This window comes from Gadus macrocephalus, chromosome 3 (genome assembly GCF_031168955.1).
Source record: "Gadus macrocephalus chromosome 3, ASM3116895v1".
Taxonomy (NCBI): Eukaryota; Metazoa; Chordata; class Actinopteri; order Gadiformes; family Gadidae; genus Gadus; species Gadus macrocephalus.
This window is the reverse complement of record NC_082384.1, coordinates 11,151,699-11,168,212: the sequence shown is the minus strand read 5'-3', so window position 1 is coordinate 11,168,212 and position 16,514 is coordinate 11,151,699.

Here is a 16,514-nt window from a genome sequence, read left to right as displayed (position 1 = left end):
TGTATTCGTTACTGTGTAACGAATGATGAATGACCAGGGCCCCGTTTCCCGATATCGATGGATCTTCGCTCGTAAGATCATTCTCCCGATGGATCTTTCGAACCATCGATAATTTCTTTGGAGCGTTTCCCGAAACTCCTCTTAACGTGAACGCGCATTCGCTGCACTCACGACGATCGTAGGATTGTACCTGTCCACTGACATGGTGCTGAAACGGGCTATGACGCAGGAATGTCGGAGGAAAATGGGGTTAAAAAGGGTTAAAATATCTCCCCATCTAGGCCAACCGCAGAGTAGCCTACGAAAATAATAGATTGCAATAATATGAATGCTAAAGATATTAAAACACAATTGATTAAGCCTAGGCCGACATATATATCAGTCCTAATCCTGAGCGCACGATCGGGAGGTGGAAGTTGCGCTTTAGATGCCTTCACAAGTCCAGCGGAGGGCTCCAGTTTTCGCCGGCCAAGTCATGCGCTGTGATATGTGTGACAGCTATGTTGCATAACATTGCAGCTAAGGCTGGGGTAGCTTTGGTCGAACCGGAGGACATTGAGGACGATGACGACGAGGAAGATCGGTGTGAGACAGAGTGATTGAGACATTTTTTTAACCCCCTCCACCCTCCCACATGTCAATAAACATTCCCGTCAACGTGACCAATCCCCACCATATCCCAGCCTTTTGCCTGCTCCTTTGCATTTTTTTATTTTTTTATAATTTATATATATATATATATATTTTTTTACATTATTTTAGGCTACGTTTTATGAGTAGCCTAGTCAGTCTGCACAAATCCCCCCCACTTTCTCTCACACATTTTAAGTGCCCTGCCTGCTTAAAACATTTCCTGGACTGTCTCTCTCAAACTAAATGGCCCACATTAGGCTCAGACGCACGTGATACACCATTACCAATGTGTTATAATACAATACTAGGAATGTCCGCTGGTTACGCCACTGAGGCTAGGCTAACGAGGCTCTTAGCGTCCTACGAGTACCCTGGAGCACTCGTTAGCTACGAGCGTTTTCAAGACGTTCGTTACCAAAGATGCTTTCGGGAAACGGTGTGAAAACTGTACGATGCTCGTACGACCCACTCTGCGATCCACTTAGGCTAAAGATGCTTTCGGGAAATGGGGCCCAGGGCCCTAACTGGTGCCCTAAGTGACAGTTATTCAGTAACTACTCAGGAGTTACTGGTAAACAGACCAGGGGACTAATGTATTCGTTACTGAGCAACGAATGATGAACGACTGGGGCCCTACCTGGGGCCCAACTCGGGCCCTAATTGGGGCCTTAACTGGGGCCCTAAGTTACAGTTATTCGGTAACTACTCAGGAGTTACTGGTAAAAAGACCTGGGGTCTCATTTATAACCACACAAAAAGGGGCTGAAAGTGGCGTACGTGACTTTCCACGCCAAGGTTGTGATCTATAAAATACTGACTTGACGGGAGAATGTGCGCAGCCCTAAGCAAACTCTGACCCAATGCGTACGCATGGTTTGGAGGAAAAGGAGAATTGGCGACAGACGGTGTGGTGGTGAACTGAAGTCAGACAGAAGAAATGTAGGGAAGAACGATTATGTTTTATCATCGCCTTTCATAAGTTTAATTTCAACCCGTATCATGCGTTAAATCTATGGAATCAGAATAATTTAAGTCAACTGTGTTATTTCTCAATTATAACTCCAGAAACATCTCCTTAGAATCGAAATGAAAATTCAAAATGAAAATTCTCTATATTTAATCCTGTCACTCCATATTGTCCACTGACGGCGCGACTGCATGGAATAAAGCATCTGTCCAACATGTGTCAATGACATAATATTTTTATGTGACACTGTAAACACATAATCAAATGTCGATTAAATCCCAAGTGTGGAAAACCGAGCCACATACTCCTCATCACAATCGTTATATTATTGTCCGTTCCTCTTGATGCTTTTCATGACAAATCAGGCATTAAAAAGGGGTTATGTTCAAGAGCATTTTACGTGGGTGATTACAAACTGATTATCCAAGGTGTTCTCGGTCAGTCTTATTACCGTAACCCTATAAATACAGCGGTGAGCCCCGTGCGTAATGCTGCACCATGGCACTGCTGGCACTGCTGGAGGACCATGCAAATGGCAGGATTCGGAGGGAGAGGGTCTTCAGGGACCATAACGATTTATTGGTACGTAAAAATATGTACCTTTATGTAAGACCACTTCTTTTTTAATTCTGGGACTGTGCGCTCCGTGCCACTGACAGAGTTCACTGCTGCAGCAACATGTTGCTACTCACTCTGCTTTTTGTTGTTAGTGATCCCAATCCCGTGACGGCCGAACAAAACTACTTTTCGGGCCTCCATCTCACCCACAAGTGTCTCCACCTCAACCTCGGTGAAATTTCCCTTTTTTGCTTTTCTCAGTCCTTCTGCCATTCTTTCCGACAAGAAATAATACTTCCATCTGAGTCTGTTTTACATGCAGATCGCATTCATGAGGTTGTTTGCATTGACCATTTATGGTTAAAAAGGGACGGTACAGGACGGAACGTGAAGCTGATTCAGCTGCACACACTTGTAGGCACTCTGTGATTTATAAAGGAAAGATTGCTTAGAGGTGTGCGTACGCAGGGTATTATAAGTCTGAATATTTTTGGGCGCACGCAAAACTTGGCTTTTGGGCGTTCGTGCACTTTTAATAATGATCCCACGCACAGTTTTAAAATGAGACCCCAGGAGAACACTGTATTCGTTACCCCTAGTCTGGTGAACAGACTAGGGGATACTGTATTAATTAATCATTCAGTGAATTAGCAAACTGACCAATTGATTATGAAAGCAACTGAATTTTCCTGGGATTTCACAATTAGTTATTAAATTAACAGGGCACAGACGGGATGATTGTCATATTTGAATAAAGATATTCACAATACATACACACAATACATACATTAATATTCACATTTAAGGTTTATTATGTGGCATTAGTAATGTTGAAGGCTTAAAAGCAATTCTCCACCGCTGCAGGGCATGCTTTAAACCTGCCGCCCTTGGTTTGAAGCGCTGTCGAGGGCTGGCTTGGGTCCCACACTGGATCGACTGGTAGAGCTGGATCTGACTGATGATAAGTTGTAACTCATTCGCAATCCATTCGTTCACCAGTAGTGAAGCTTTTTTGAATCATTCATTTACCAGTAGTGAAGCTTTTTGAATCGTTCGTTTACTATTCGTTTACCATTCGTGAAGGTTTTTGTGTACCTTCATATAAAGTAATGCATCATACTGAGTTGTTACTCTTTCGTGAACCATTCATTGACCAGTAGTTAAGCTTTTTAATTCATTCGATTACCAGCAGTGAAGCCCTTTGGGTACCTGAATGTTAAGTCATGCATCTTTCGCAAACCATTCGTTCACCAGTAGTTAAGCTTTTTTAACCATTCGTTCACCTTTTTTAATCATTTGTTTACAAGTAGTGAAGCTTTTTTTATCATTTGTTTACCATTCGTTTACCAGTAGTGAAGCTTTTTGTGTACCTTCATGTAAAGTAATGCATCATACCGAGTTGTTAGTCTTTCGCGAACCATTCGTTCACCAGTAGTGAAGCTTTTTGAATCATTTGTTTACCATTTGTTTACCCGTAGTAAAGCTTTTTGTGTACCTTCATATAAAGTAATGCATTATACTGAGTTGTTACTCTTTCACAAACCATTCGATCACCAGTAGTTAAGCTTTTTTAATCATTTGTTTACCAATAGCGAAACTTTTTTGATCATTTGTTTACCAGTAGTGAAGCTTTTTGGGTACCTTCATGTAAAGCCATGCATCTTTCGCAAACCATTCGTTCGCCGGTAGTTTAGCTTTTTAAACCATTCGTTGAACAGTATTGAAGCTTCTTGGGTACCTTAAAGTCATGCATCTTTCGGGAACCATTCGTTTACCAGTAGTTAAGCTTTTTGAATCATTAGTTAAACAGTAGTGAAGCTTTTTGAATAATTTGTTTACCAGTAGTGAAGCTTTTTGGGTACCTTAATGTAAAGTCATGCATCTTTCGCAAACCATTCGTTCACCAGTAGTTTAGCTTTTTGAACCATTCGTTCACCAATAAGCTTTTTGAATCATTAGTTTACCATTAGTTAAGCTTTTCGAATCATTCTTTTCACCATGGTAAGATTTATTTTGTCACACCAAAAAGTACTATATTTTGCCTAGTTGGAGGGATGTAACCATGTCAAGTGCATGATGTGTTAATGATATAAGTATAATCTCAACTACCTTGGTCAGCATAATTGCTCAATGTCCATGAAGCAATTCTATTTCCAAGTATATCTGTTAAGTATGCTTAACATTTAAAATAAAAAAAATAATTAATTACCTGCTTCCTCTGCCGCAGTTTGGCTACCGTGCTTCTCAGATTGTTCCAGCCGACTCGATTCTGATGTGGAGCACAGAAAGAATGGATGGTGTAAAGGGCTCAAAACTTCATGAAAAATCTTGATGAATGCATACAGAGTGTCGTTTTTGTTCATTGGAAATATGTATGGATACCTTAAAAAAAATAATTATACAGTTAATAATATAGAGTTAAGAAATACAGGTTTTATTCACTTTGGGCAATGACGTTATCAATTGTCTTTAATGTTATGTAATAATAATATGTAGGATCATGTCATTTTGATTTTAGAAAAATCTCAAACTATATGGGGCCGGGGACCCCCCCATAGGGCAGAATTTATTTCAAGGACCCCCACATAACCGCAACACAAATGTAATCATAGGCTCATATCTATTTTTTCTGTTAGATGCTTTTGAACTCTTTTATGCTTCAATCATTCAGTGCCAATACCACAATAGTGTTAAATAAGCATTTTATTGTATTTTGGCATAAACAATATGTAAATAGATTTTACCTTTTCCTATTTATTTTTTTATAAATAGATACAAATAGTTGGGCCATTTGGTAATTCATCACAGCAAATAACAATGAATGAAAGTGTTATTTATAACAGTCAGTGCAAAAAACATTGATGTAACAGACAATATATATATTGAACAAATAAAAATGAACTGCAACAATAGTGCAAAGGCTTTTTGATAAGTAAAGTGCTAAAAGACAATAAAAATGTACTGATGCAGTAACAGGTACAGAGAGAATCAAACTTTTTAACTTTGAGAGAGAGTGAGTGAGTGAGTGAGTGAGTGAGTGAGTGAGTGAGTGAGTGAGTGAGTGAGATACAATTAACTGTAGAAACACAGTGGAACACAATGTAACAAGTGCAACATCAACTCTTTGATTAATCAAATCAAGTAGTATTAACAGACAATACAAAAGCACTGATATAAGGTGACAATAATGCATACTTTTTGAATCCCTCCAATCTGGCTTCCGCCCCCTCCACAGCACAGAAACCGCTCTCCTCAAAGTCCTCAATGACCTCCTCATCTCTGCCGACTCTGGTTCCCTCAACTTCCTCATCCTCCTTGACCTGAGTGCAGCCTTCGATACTGTAAACCACACCATCCTGCTCACCAGACTCAGCAACCTCGGAATCGAAGGAACTGCACTCAGCTGGCTTCACTCCTACCTCTCCGACAGATCTTACTTCATCTCCCTCCACAACCACACATCTGCCACAGCCACGTCACACAAGGTGTTCCCCAAGGTTCTGTACTTGGCCCCCTCCTCTTCATCATCTACCTCCTCCCCCTTGGTCAATTACTCCGCCATTTCTCCATGGACTTCCACTGCTACGCCGACGACACCCAGATTTACCTCAGCACCAAATCCCCCCACAACCCCCCCCCCTCTCCCACATTGAAACCTGCCTGTCTTCACTCACTCTCTGGATGCAAAATAACTTCCTGAAACTTAACAGCAACAAAACTGAACTCCTCCTCATTGGCTCCAAATCCACCCTCAGTAAACTCGCAAACCCCCCCACACTCACTATCGACGGCACCACGGTCTCCCCCTCCCCCCAGGCCCGCAACCTTGGCGTAATCTTTGATTCCACCCTCTCCCTTGAACCCCACATCCGCCACACTGTCAAAACCTCCTTCTATCACCTCCGTAATATTGCAAAGATCAGATCCTCCCTCACACCTCACGCTGCAGAAAGACTCATCCATGCCTTCATCTCCTCCCGCCTTGATTATTGCAATTCATTCCTCGCCGGCATCTCCACCACCTCCATCAACAGACTCCAACTGGTCCAGAATGCAGCAGCCCGTCTCCTCACTCATACTAAAGCGTGGCACCACATCACCCCAGTCCTCAAGAATCTCCACTGGCTCCCCATCTCACATCGGATCCACTACAAACTCCTGGTCCTCACCTACAAAGCCCTCCACCATTTGGCCCCCCCATATCTCTCTGATCTTCTCTCCCTCTACCAACCCCCCCGGGCCCTCAGATCCTCCTCAGCCGGTCTCCTCTCCACCCACACATCAAAACTCCACAGCCTAGGTGACAGAGCCTTCTCCGGGACATCTCCCAGGCTCTGGAACTCCCTCCCCCAACATATTCGTGACTCTGAGTCCCTCACCATCTCTTCTCCTCTGCCTACCCCTAGATCACTCACTATCCCTAGCCCCATCAACTTTTTCTTTTTTCTTGTTTATCTATTTTTGTGCCCCCATGTAAAGCGCTTTGAGTACGTGAAAAGCGCTATATAAATTGAATCTATTATTATTATTATTATTACTCTTAAACAGAAAGAGAGATGAATAGGCACCCCATATTAAGAAGATTAATGTGTCACTTAATGAGATGGGTGTGCCTGTCTCTCCCTACATAGTTTGTCCAGTCTTGGCGTGATGGACGATAAACAGACTCTAAGATCACTCTCTTTTTTTTTTTGGGGGCCCCCTCAGGACTTGAGGCCCTACGCGCAGCGCGTAGTGCGCGTTATGGGAGCGGCGGCACTGCGCATAAGTAGGTAGTAGGAAATGGTAGCAATACCTGCATGGCCTGTGCTGTGAGCTCAGGATACTCACGTGAGAGGGAGGGCCAAAAGTCTACATGGCTCACCTGCTGGAATCGGGCCTTCAGAGTCCGATCACAAGATAAGTCCACCAACTCATCCATGCTCTGCTAGTGAGGCCGCTACATGTTACTCCTGGCGCAAAGGGATCTCGCACCCAACAAGCATCAGTATACACGTCCGCGAAGTACGATTTGAAGTGCCTGCTGAGTGCAGTGAGGTGAGAGGTGGCTACCTCTTTTTGCGTGAAGATAATCCGTGAGTTGCGGGAACATGTCGGTCACTCCATCTTGGAGTCTTCTTCTCCATAGCTCAGTTTTCCTCATAAAAGCAGTTATTTTGTCGCTAACGTCAAGGATGGATGCATAGCGTCCCTGGATGGAGAGGTTAAGGCTATTGAGAATGTTGAATACATCGACAAGATATGCAATTTGGAAACATACTCAGGGTCGGAAAAAAACTCTGCGAGGTCGGGCTTTTCATTCCTCAGAAACTCCGACATCTCGTTGCGTAGCTCGAATACCCGCTGAAGCACCTTCCCACGAGAGAGCCACTGATTTGTGCAGAATGATCCGCCCCGTGCATCCCACCCGCTCTGTACTACAGTCACTTCAACGTTGTGGCTTTCCCATGATCAGAGTAGCTGACTAACGGACCTATAACTGCTGCAAGTCAAGAAACTCATTTTAAGAATGCAAGGCAGAAAAGACCCTGGTACTGCTTTTACCAGATGCTGTTCTTCTCTACATGCACATGCTCAGCATAATCGTCTGCATTGTTCACTGAAATAAAACCCTTTGAGTAAACTGTTCAACAAAATAACTTGTCCCACCACAGCCCGTGTTCTAATAAAGACAATCTACTTATTATGAGGATTCCTTTATTTCCTGAAAGCACAAAAAAAATGAAGTAATTTATATTGGGTATGTTTTTAGAGCAGGGAACAGTATCCTAGTTTGCACCTCCCCCACCTTTAACTTATGTTCCAAAATTTGGATCTCCAAAGCATCCTTTTGCATCTTTTGAATTGTTACAATTGCATGGAAGTTGGTGAGGGCATCTGGTTCAAGTAGGGCGATGACGCCATCAGATGATTAGACAGTGCAATTATTACTTGAGCCAGAATATTGCCCCATCTAATTTGCAACGCGCTGGGTTGCGTGTACATATTTAATTATTTTGAATAACCAACCTCTTATAAAGGCACTTCTATCCTGGGGGGTGGGGAGATCAGAGGAGCTCCCCCCAGTGATGCCCTCATCCACAGGACGCATACTCTGTTGGCTGAGGGCCATCTCCTCAGCCTCTGTGAGGGCTGCAGAGGTGGACCCCCTCCAGTCTGCCGGGCCTCTGCTTTTTTTCCGATTTGCTAACATGGAGGAAAATGTTACCCTAATATTCAGTAAGCGCTATTTTGAAGACATATATATATATATATTTATTTATACAACGGGGGACCTAAATCCAGCGATCTGATTGGTTCCCAACTGTTGTATAATGAGCATATACATAACTGCTATGACGCCCGATCATTTTGTGAAAGTTTGCATATCACTCCGCGCCTGGAAGTAGAAACAGTTACAAAGTAAAACATGTGTTGGATGATGGAGAGGGTGTAAATGTTGTCACTCCGAGAGTGAGCAAGACGATGGAGAGACTAACGAAACCTTAGGCACACGGCGAGTGAACTGCTCCATAGGATAAATTGCCGGCGAACCGCTCTATCGGAACCTTCTCTCGCAGGGACGCTAAAGTGTGTTGCATAGCGACCGTCGATGCATAGCGGCAGCCAGGAGGGACTACTTTTTTGTATTCTTTAACAAAACGGCTACTTTGACTGACTTTCTTTGTTTCTTTTTAAATGTAGTGTGTCTATGACTTTCGTTTCGCCATAACAGTAACCGTTGTATAAAAGCAATAGATCACTTCAGTCAGTGGCATGTGCTCATTATACCACTGTGAAGGGGGTTGCCGGCCCTCCGCTGCGCGTCGGGGCCGGACAACGCCCCTTAACATACTCTGTTGGCTGAGGGCCATCTCCTCAGCCTCTGTGAGGGCTGCAGAGGTGGACCCCCTCCAGTCTGCCGGGCCTCTGCTTTTTTTCCGATTTGCTAACATGGAGGAAAATGTTACCCTAATATTCAGTAAGCGCTATTTTGAAGACATATATATATATATATATTTATACAACGGGGGACCTAAATCCAGCGATCTGATTGGTTCCCAACTGTTGTATAATGAGCATATACATAACTGCTATGACGCCCGATCATTTTGTGAAAGTTTGCATATCACTCCGCGCCTGGAAGTAGAAACAGTTACAAAGTAAAACATGTGTTGGATTATGGAGAGGGTGTAAATGTTGTCACTCCGAGAGTGAGCAAGACGATGGAGAGACTAACGAAACCTTAGGCACACGGCGAGTGAACTGCTCCATAGGATAAATTGCCGGCGAACCGCTCTATCGGAACCTTCTCTCGCAGGGACGCTAAAGTGTGTTGCATAGCGACCGTCGATGCATAGCGGCAGCCAGGAGGGACTACTTTTTTGTATTCTTTAACAAAACGGCTACTTTGACTGACTTTCTTTGTTTCTTTTTAAATGTAGTGTGTCTATGACTTTCGTTTCGCCATAACAGTAACCATTATATAAAAGCAATAGATCACTTCAGTCATTGGTATGTGCTCATTATACCACTGTGAAGGGGGTCGCCGGCCCTCCGCTGCGCGTCGGGGCCGGACAACACCCCTTAACAGTGGTATAATGAGCACATACCACAGCCTGGCGTGATCTATTGCTTAAATATATAATGCATTTTGCCTAGGTGTAGCCTTCTAATATATATAAATCCTATTAAATATTGGCAGTGTTGGGGTGGCTGGGAAATGTACTACCTACATTTACTGCTTAAATATAGGCCCATCACATGTTGAATATAGCTGTTAAATTAGGTAGAGCAGGCAAAACAGCACAATTGATTTGATTTAAATTAAACATTAGTTTACCTGTTTAAACTATATTTTTGTACTTCATCTTCATTTGCTGCCAAGTCCTCGTGGGGCAACTCGGGGTTGCGTAAATTGACACACACACACACACACACACACACACACACACACACACACACACACACACACACACACACACACACACACACACACACACACACACACACACACACAATTTACATATTGAATAAGTGGAAGATATTAAACTTTCCTCTTATTTTATTTTATTTTACTAATTTATTTTACTCACGCATTGACTTGTTCAGCTATTTACTGCCAAGCTCTCTCTCGCGCTCTCGCTGCCGCGGCGGAATTGCTTTTTCTTGTTAAAATGGGTAACTGTTCGGCATACGCGTTCATTCGAATTTCCAATTCCGTGGGGTAAGTAAAAGTAAGTGGATCTACGCTTTTGGTCCATGTTTGATCATGTTATCAGAGATCCATTGATGATGGCTCTTTATAGTCAACAGGCACGCCCTCAACCCAGAGTGAACATACTCAGAGTTGATTAACCCAACGCTGATCACCTGTTCTGAAACCGAAAACCCAGAGTTGCTTTTCAACCCTGAACTCTGAGTCAACCAACTCAGAGCGCAGGATTAAACTCAGAGTATGTTAAACCAGCTACCTGAAACAGGCCTCTGGGTTTCCCTTGACAAAAAGCCAACTGTATTGCCAATTGTATTGTTTTTTCCATTGGATTTTGGATTATTGCAGAAAAATTAGCATCTTTGAAGCACCTCCACAAAAACTGAAAATAAATAAAAATAACTGCTCCAAAGAACGAAATGTAAACCAATGCATTCTAAATGGGAGTGTTTCTCAAAAAAATGTTCATGGTCATAATCATTTAAAAATCATTAATCTCCTGTGTGTGTAGGGTGGTATTCTATTTCTTTCAACGGGGCTGCATCCAGTCACTTGACGTCATGGTTGCTATAGTGGTTGCTATCGACTGCCCCCTCTAATCCTTATGGCTCCAAAAACCACGCGGCAAAGGAGCTGCCGTCAATTGTATTGTTTTTGTCGTAAACTAGGGTCCGATGGAAAATAGACAGATATTCAAAGGTATCCCTAAAAGGCACCGTTTTTATTTTCTGCAGTTTAGACTTCTTCTATAACCTATTTTTGAAAGCAAAACAACAAACTCATTGATTTAACGAGGCAGGGTTATTTGAAACAATTTATTAAATAAATATTTGCGAGAGGTCATTCCATCTCCTGAGTTTGCTTCCTAATTATGTCTAGTGTACACCCCTACTGTCCACAAGTACCCCCCCCCCCTTCCCCATATGGATTTGGATAATTGTTGCCACGTCCCAGTGGTGGTGGTATCATATATATGAAAGAGGGCATTCAATTATGATCAATTAGGAGGCCGAAGCCCTAAAGGAAGTGATGCAATAGGTGACAATATTTAAGTAAGGTGTACCTTGGAGTCTCTTATATATCAAAGGGGGTCTCAAAGGACGCATATACGCTTCAACCTGTGGCTCCAGCCATACAGGAAATGACTCAGCAAGTGCTCCATCTCGTTGCACCTCACCCAGCGGCTCGCTCGCTCGCTGAAGTTCTTCCCAGACCTACACCCAGGCGCGTCGTTAGCAATTGAAAACATCCGGGGCTTTAGCCCGGGGGGGAGCACCGTCCTGACTCCTGCGTGCTACGGTATCTTAATTAATTAATTAATTAAGGGCGCCCCCAGCACATAGGTCGCCTATGCCGAGTGCCAGCGGAAAAAATTAGACATTAGAATAGCCTATATAGCCTGCGTGCACCTACCCGATGTCAGGAAGCCATCGCTGCTCCGACTGACCTTTCTCCCCCAGCCAGGCAACGGCAAGTAAGTAGTGGTCTGCTTTTATGTTTAATTTTTAAGTTATTACTTGTTGTCAGTGTAGGTTTAATGTTACGGATAAAAACATGCTTTATATTTAGTCAGCATTGCAGAGTTCTAATGTTTTCCCGGAATATGCATTCCTAAACTGTTCACGTCATGTTCTCTTTAAGATCGCATGAGATGATATGTGCTATCGCGCGACCTGTAACCAGGAAGTAAACACTCGCTTGCATGAAATGATATGCGCTATCGCGCGACCTGTAACCAGGACGTAGATTTAAATAATGAAAAAATTATCTTCCCAGACTGTTTCTGTTACTTGCTTATGCTGTATGCAAGTTGTGTAAGAAGCTTATCTCCATATAAATCTGAGCTGTACATGAATCTGTTAATGAAGTCTCATTTCGACTCCTTCCTCCACTTCACTATTCATGTTCTGTTGCTTGCAGTTAACTACAGCCGCCCTTCCTGGGTAACGCCACCACCAATCCCTGGTCATCCATTGAAGCCATCTCTCTCACTCTGTACAGTCACACTGTTGCCGCTTCATTCTCATTGTCTCATAATCTCATTATTAAGGCTGCTGTGGATGCTTAAAAAAATAAACATTTTTCTCTTAGGTAAAATCAAACCAGTGGGATGTTAGATTGAAAACCTCCAAAGCAATGTATTAAAAATTGAAAGAACAGTCCTATGCATAGTTTCTTTTTTGGGGATTTTCAAAATGAGGTACCAAGCTAGAATGGATTGTCAACCTACTGTTTCTCAACCCTCTCCGATTATTACTATGAGTAGTAGTATTGCATGCATACAGTACTCACATCAGCGCCACAGTAAGCCTATAGAGGCTGCAACCATTTGCTTCTCAAAAGATTGTAGTGTTTTAGAACGAACGACCACTAGAGAGACAAGACAGGCGCCGCTACTATGCTAGCTACTAGGTAGTAACACCAGACCAGCATTAATCAATCAAAATTAAGCTATCGACTGGCTGCTTTTCACAAACCAGAGCTGATCGAAGTGTTCTCATCAGGGGTTGGTGGAGATGATGCCACACTCTCCACCGCTTGTTCTTGCTCTGCCCTTTTCTTCCTAAGAATTTTCTTATATCCATCTCTTATCAACGATATTTTATAACTGTACTTGACCTGAGAAGACCTCTGAGAAGTGGCGGGCGCCAGGGTGTTGCCATAGCAACACCAGAATTTGTTTAGCGACACCAAGTTGGCTAGATTTATATATGTATTTTTATTATTTTTTTATTTATAAGAATGGAAGAAATTGTTTAATGAAAGAATAAAACAATGATTGATGCATTTTTGTTTGAATAACATCTTGCTCCCGCGGCCAGTGCCAGCGCCGGCATTGCAAGGGGAGGGATATTATGTAAATTCGCAGGAGGCGGGATAAGTGCGGCCGCTGTCACTCAGGTTTGTTTTGGTTCGACGCAGACAGCATGGAGGCAGAACAGACCGCAGAAGTCAACGCGATCGTCTTCAATGTTGCTGCAACGATGCAGCATATATTCAGAAGAGCAGCCAGTACTTACGTGTATGAAAGCAGCTATTATTATATATATATATATATATATATATATATATATATACACGTTTCTTTTTTTCTTTTTTTTACGGCAGAGATCCGGGGCTGATCCCAAAAGATCCGGGGCTATAGCCCCGAATGCCCAGGTCTAACAACGCGCCTGCCTACACCCTAGCCATCCAACATGCATATCTGAGAATCAGGCCTCTCTTTAATAATGACAAAAAGTTATGAGAGAAATACACATTAACTTTTTGTTATCTCATAAGCGGCGTGGTGCCGGCTCCTTTTGACTTTTTGACCCCAGACTTCTGGGGGAATAGCTGAATCAATTCATTAGTCAATCAGAAGCATGTAAATATCTTCCCGGTGGCGTAAGAGGGCGAACAAGGTATCCTTCAACATCTACGCTTCCAGGCAATTGCAACGGTGCCACACATGAGCATATTCAAACATGTTTAATGGTAGTAATTAGCTGGCGAAATTGGAGGCCTTAATCAATAATGAGCAGCTATTGATTTGCTTCCCGATATAAATTTGTGGCAAATGACATGTTATTAAGCATCTACACGTTGAGCTGAGTCCAATGACACCAAGCATGACACTCTAGCAAATGGTAACATGTATTTTACATGGTACACCTAGGTCTAGGACATGATCTCGGTGTAGCAAGAGGGCGAGCTTGATCTCATTGGACTCAGCTTAACGTGTAGATGCTAAATAACATGTAATTTGTCAAAAATCTCCTTCGGAAGCAAATCTATAGCTGGTCATTATTGATAAAGGCCTCCAAAATCGACAGCTAATTACTACCCCAAAATATATTCAAATATGATCATGTGTGGCACTGTTGCAATCGCCTCGAAATGTAGATGTCAAAGGACACCTTGTTTGCACCGTTACGCACTGGTGTAGTCCAGGGTATATGCGGGTATACGGCGTATACCCACTTATTTTTCATTCATCATTGCGTATACCCACTTCTAAATCCCCCCAGATGCGCACCATTTAGTAGTATCTGCAAGCCAAATTGCCCACTTTTTTGCGTTCACACCAAACGCGACGGGGCGACAAGATCCCATACAAGTGAACGTAGTTTTCGCGAGAGAAAACCGGCGACTAGTTTTGATTTGTCACGCCACACTTTCGCCGTGCACAGGTGATTTGTGGATTTGGCGTTCACGAGGATTTGTGCAGCGACAAATTCGCTAGAGTTGAAATATTTCAACTTTGACGCGAATTTCGCGCGATGACAGCCAATCAGCGTTCAACAGCGTGGTCACTGAGTGACATATGTAACGTAACAGCCAATCAGCGTTCAACCGTCAAACTCAGTGCAGTGCAGTCCGGGGTGAACTGCAGCATGGAGGAGAAAGTGATTGTTGCCGTTTGCGACTCCCGGAGCTCTATATATAATATCACGGCCAAAAGCTCTGTGAGCCATGAGTCATGACCCACGCTACTCTGCCTCTTATTGGCTAATACTCGCTGCCTTTACTGATTCGATTGTTGAATAATTTGAATGATGATGTTCAATCATCATATGATATTTATATATATTGATATTATATATATCTAACGACTTGATTGATGTGGAAGAGAATGATGTGCGTTTTTTTAATCTAAGGTGAAATATGAACAAGGATGCATTGTCAAATTGTCTGTCACTAGTCTGTGGGCGAGTATTAGTTTAGTAATTTCATGATCCTTCCTCCCTGAGATCAAGCAGCAGAAATTATGTGACAATGAGCAAATACTACTGAAGGATTTTTGGGTAAACTATATAGAGTAGTCTCACATGTCACTGTTTCTAAAACAGGGCGTTTTTCTGGGCTGCGTTAAAAAAGGGCAAACATTTAGAGTATACCCACTTCTCCAGGGACCACTACACCCACCGCTGGACTGGGCATAGGGCATGGCGGGCATATGCCCGGTGGCCTGAAGCCTTTTATTTATTTTTTTATTCATGCCAAACTCCCGTCTAACGTAGCAGGCCACGTTAACTTCAATGCAGGCCACATTAACGTCAATTCAAGTTAATGCAAGTTAAACTGGCAGATCTGCCCTTTATCATGATTGATTGAAGCCTGGGCCAATGAGGTGAGGGGCAGGCCAATTACGTTTTGTAATTGTGTGCATGGCTAGTTACAACGCTGCTGCCGCCAGGTTGTTTATTTATTCTTTATTCTTCATTGCATTTGTGTGACTGTCGCGGTGGCTGCCGCCAGGTTGTTTCTTTATTCTTCATTCTGTTTGTGTGACTGTCGTGCGTCTGCCTTACGAAGTAAAAGCTTGCTGTTTTGCACCGTCTGTGATGCGGTGGCGTCTGCTGGTGTGTGGTATGACGGCTTCCCTGAGTCATCCAGTCATTTCTTGCTTTAATAATGCATTGTATCACACAAGTAATGATATATTATTCATAGTTTAGCCTACAGTATTATATTTATTATAATTATATTAACTAAAATGAATTAATTAATATTTTTTAATATAATTCCTTTACTTAAATTTAAGTAACAAGGTTGAAAGAAATGACATCTAAAAAGTAATGTGACCTACGGTCAATAGATCATACTTTTGATAAGCCTAACAGTATTTTGGGAGAACTTTTCATAATGCTTCTCATAGTGTTAAAATGTTTGTGTCTCCTAGTGCACATTGATCGTTTAAGGCAGTGATTCCCAACAAGGGGTATATGGTACATATACCACCTGAGGTGCGCAAGCAAACTGCAGGGGGTATGTGGATAAATTAACGAATGTGTGCAGCATAGTCATTGCATGAGTGAAGGGGTACTCATGGTGTGACAAAAAGGCTTAAGGGGTACGCATGTCAAAAGCAGTTGGGGAAAAAACCCACGCTGTCACACAGCGCGCTTACATTTTTCCCCGTCAATACCTGGTGGTGGCCTGCTCTTGGTTAAAAATGCCCGGCCTGAAAAATGTCCCCAGTCCAGCCCTGACTACACCACTGCCGTTACGCCACCGGGAAGATATTTTCATACTTCTAATGGATTGATTCATGTTTTAAGGTTCTCGGAGTGAGACTTTAAGCGGCTGCAGCAGAAGTGTTGAGACGAAAGATGATATGAAGACATTTATAGAATATTCCCATTCACATTATGATTCTTCGTCATAACATCCGACCAA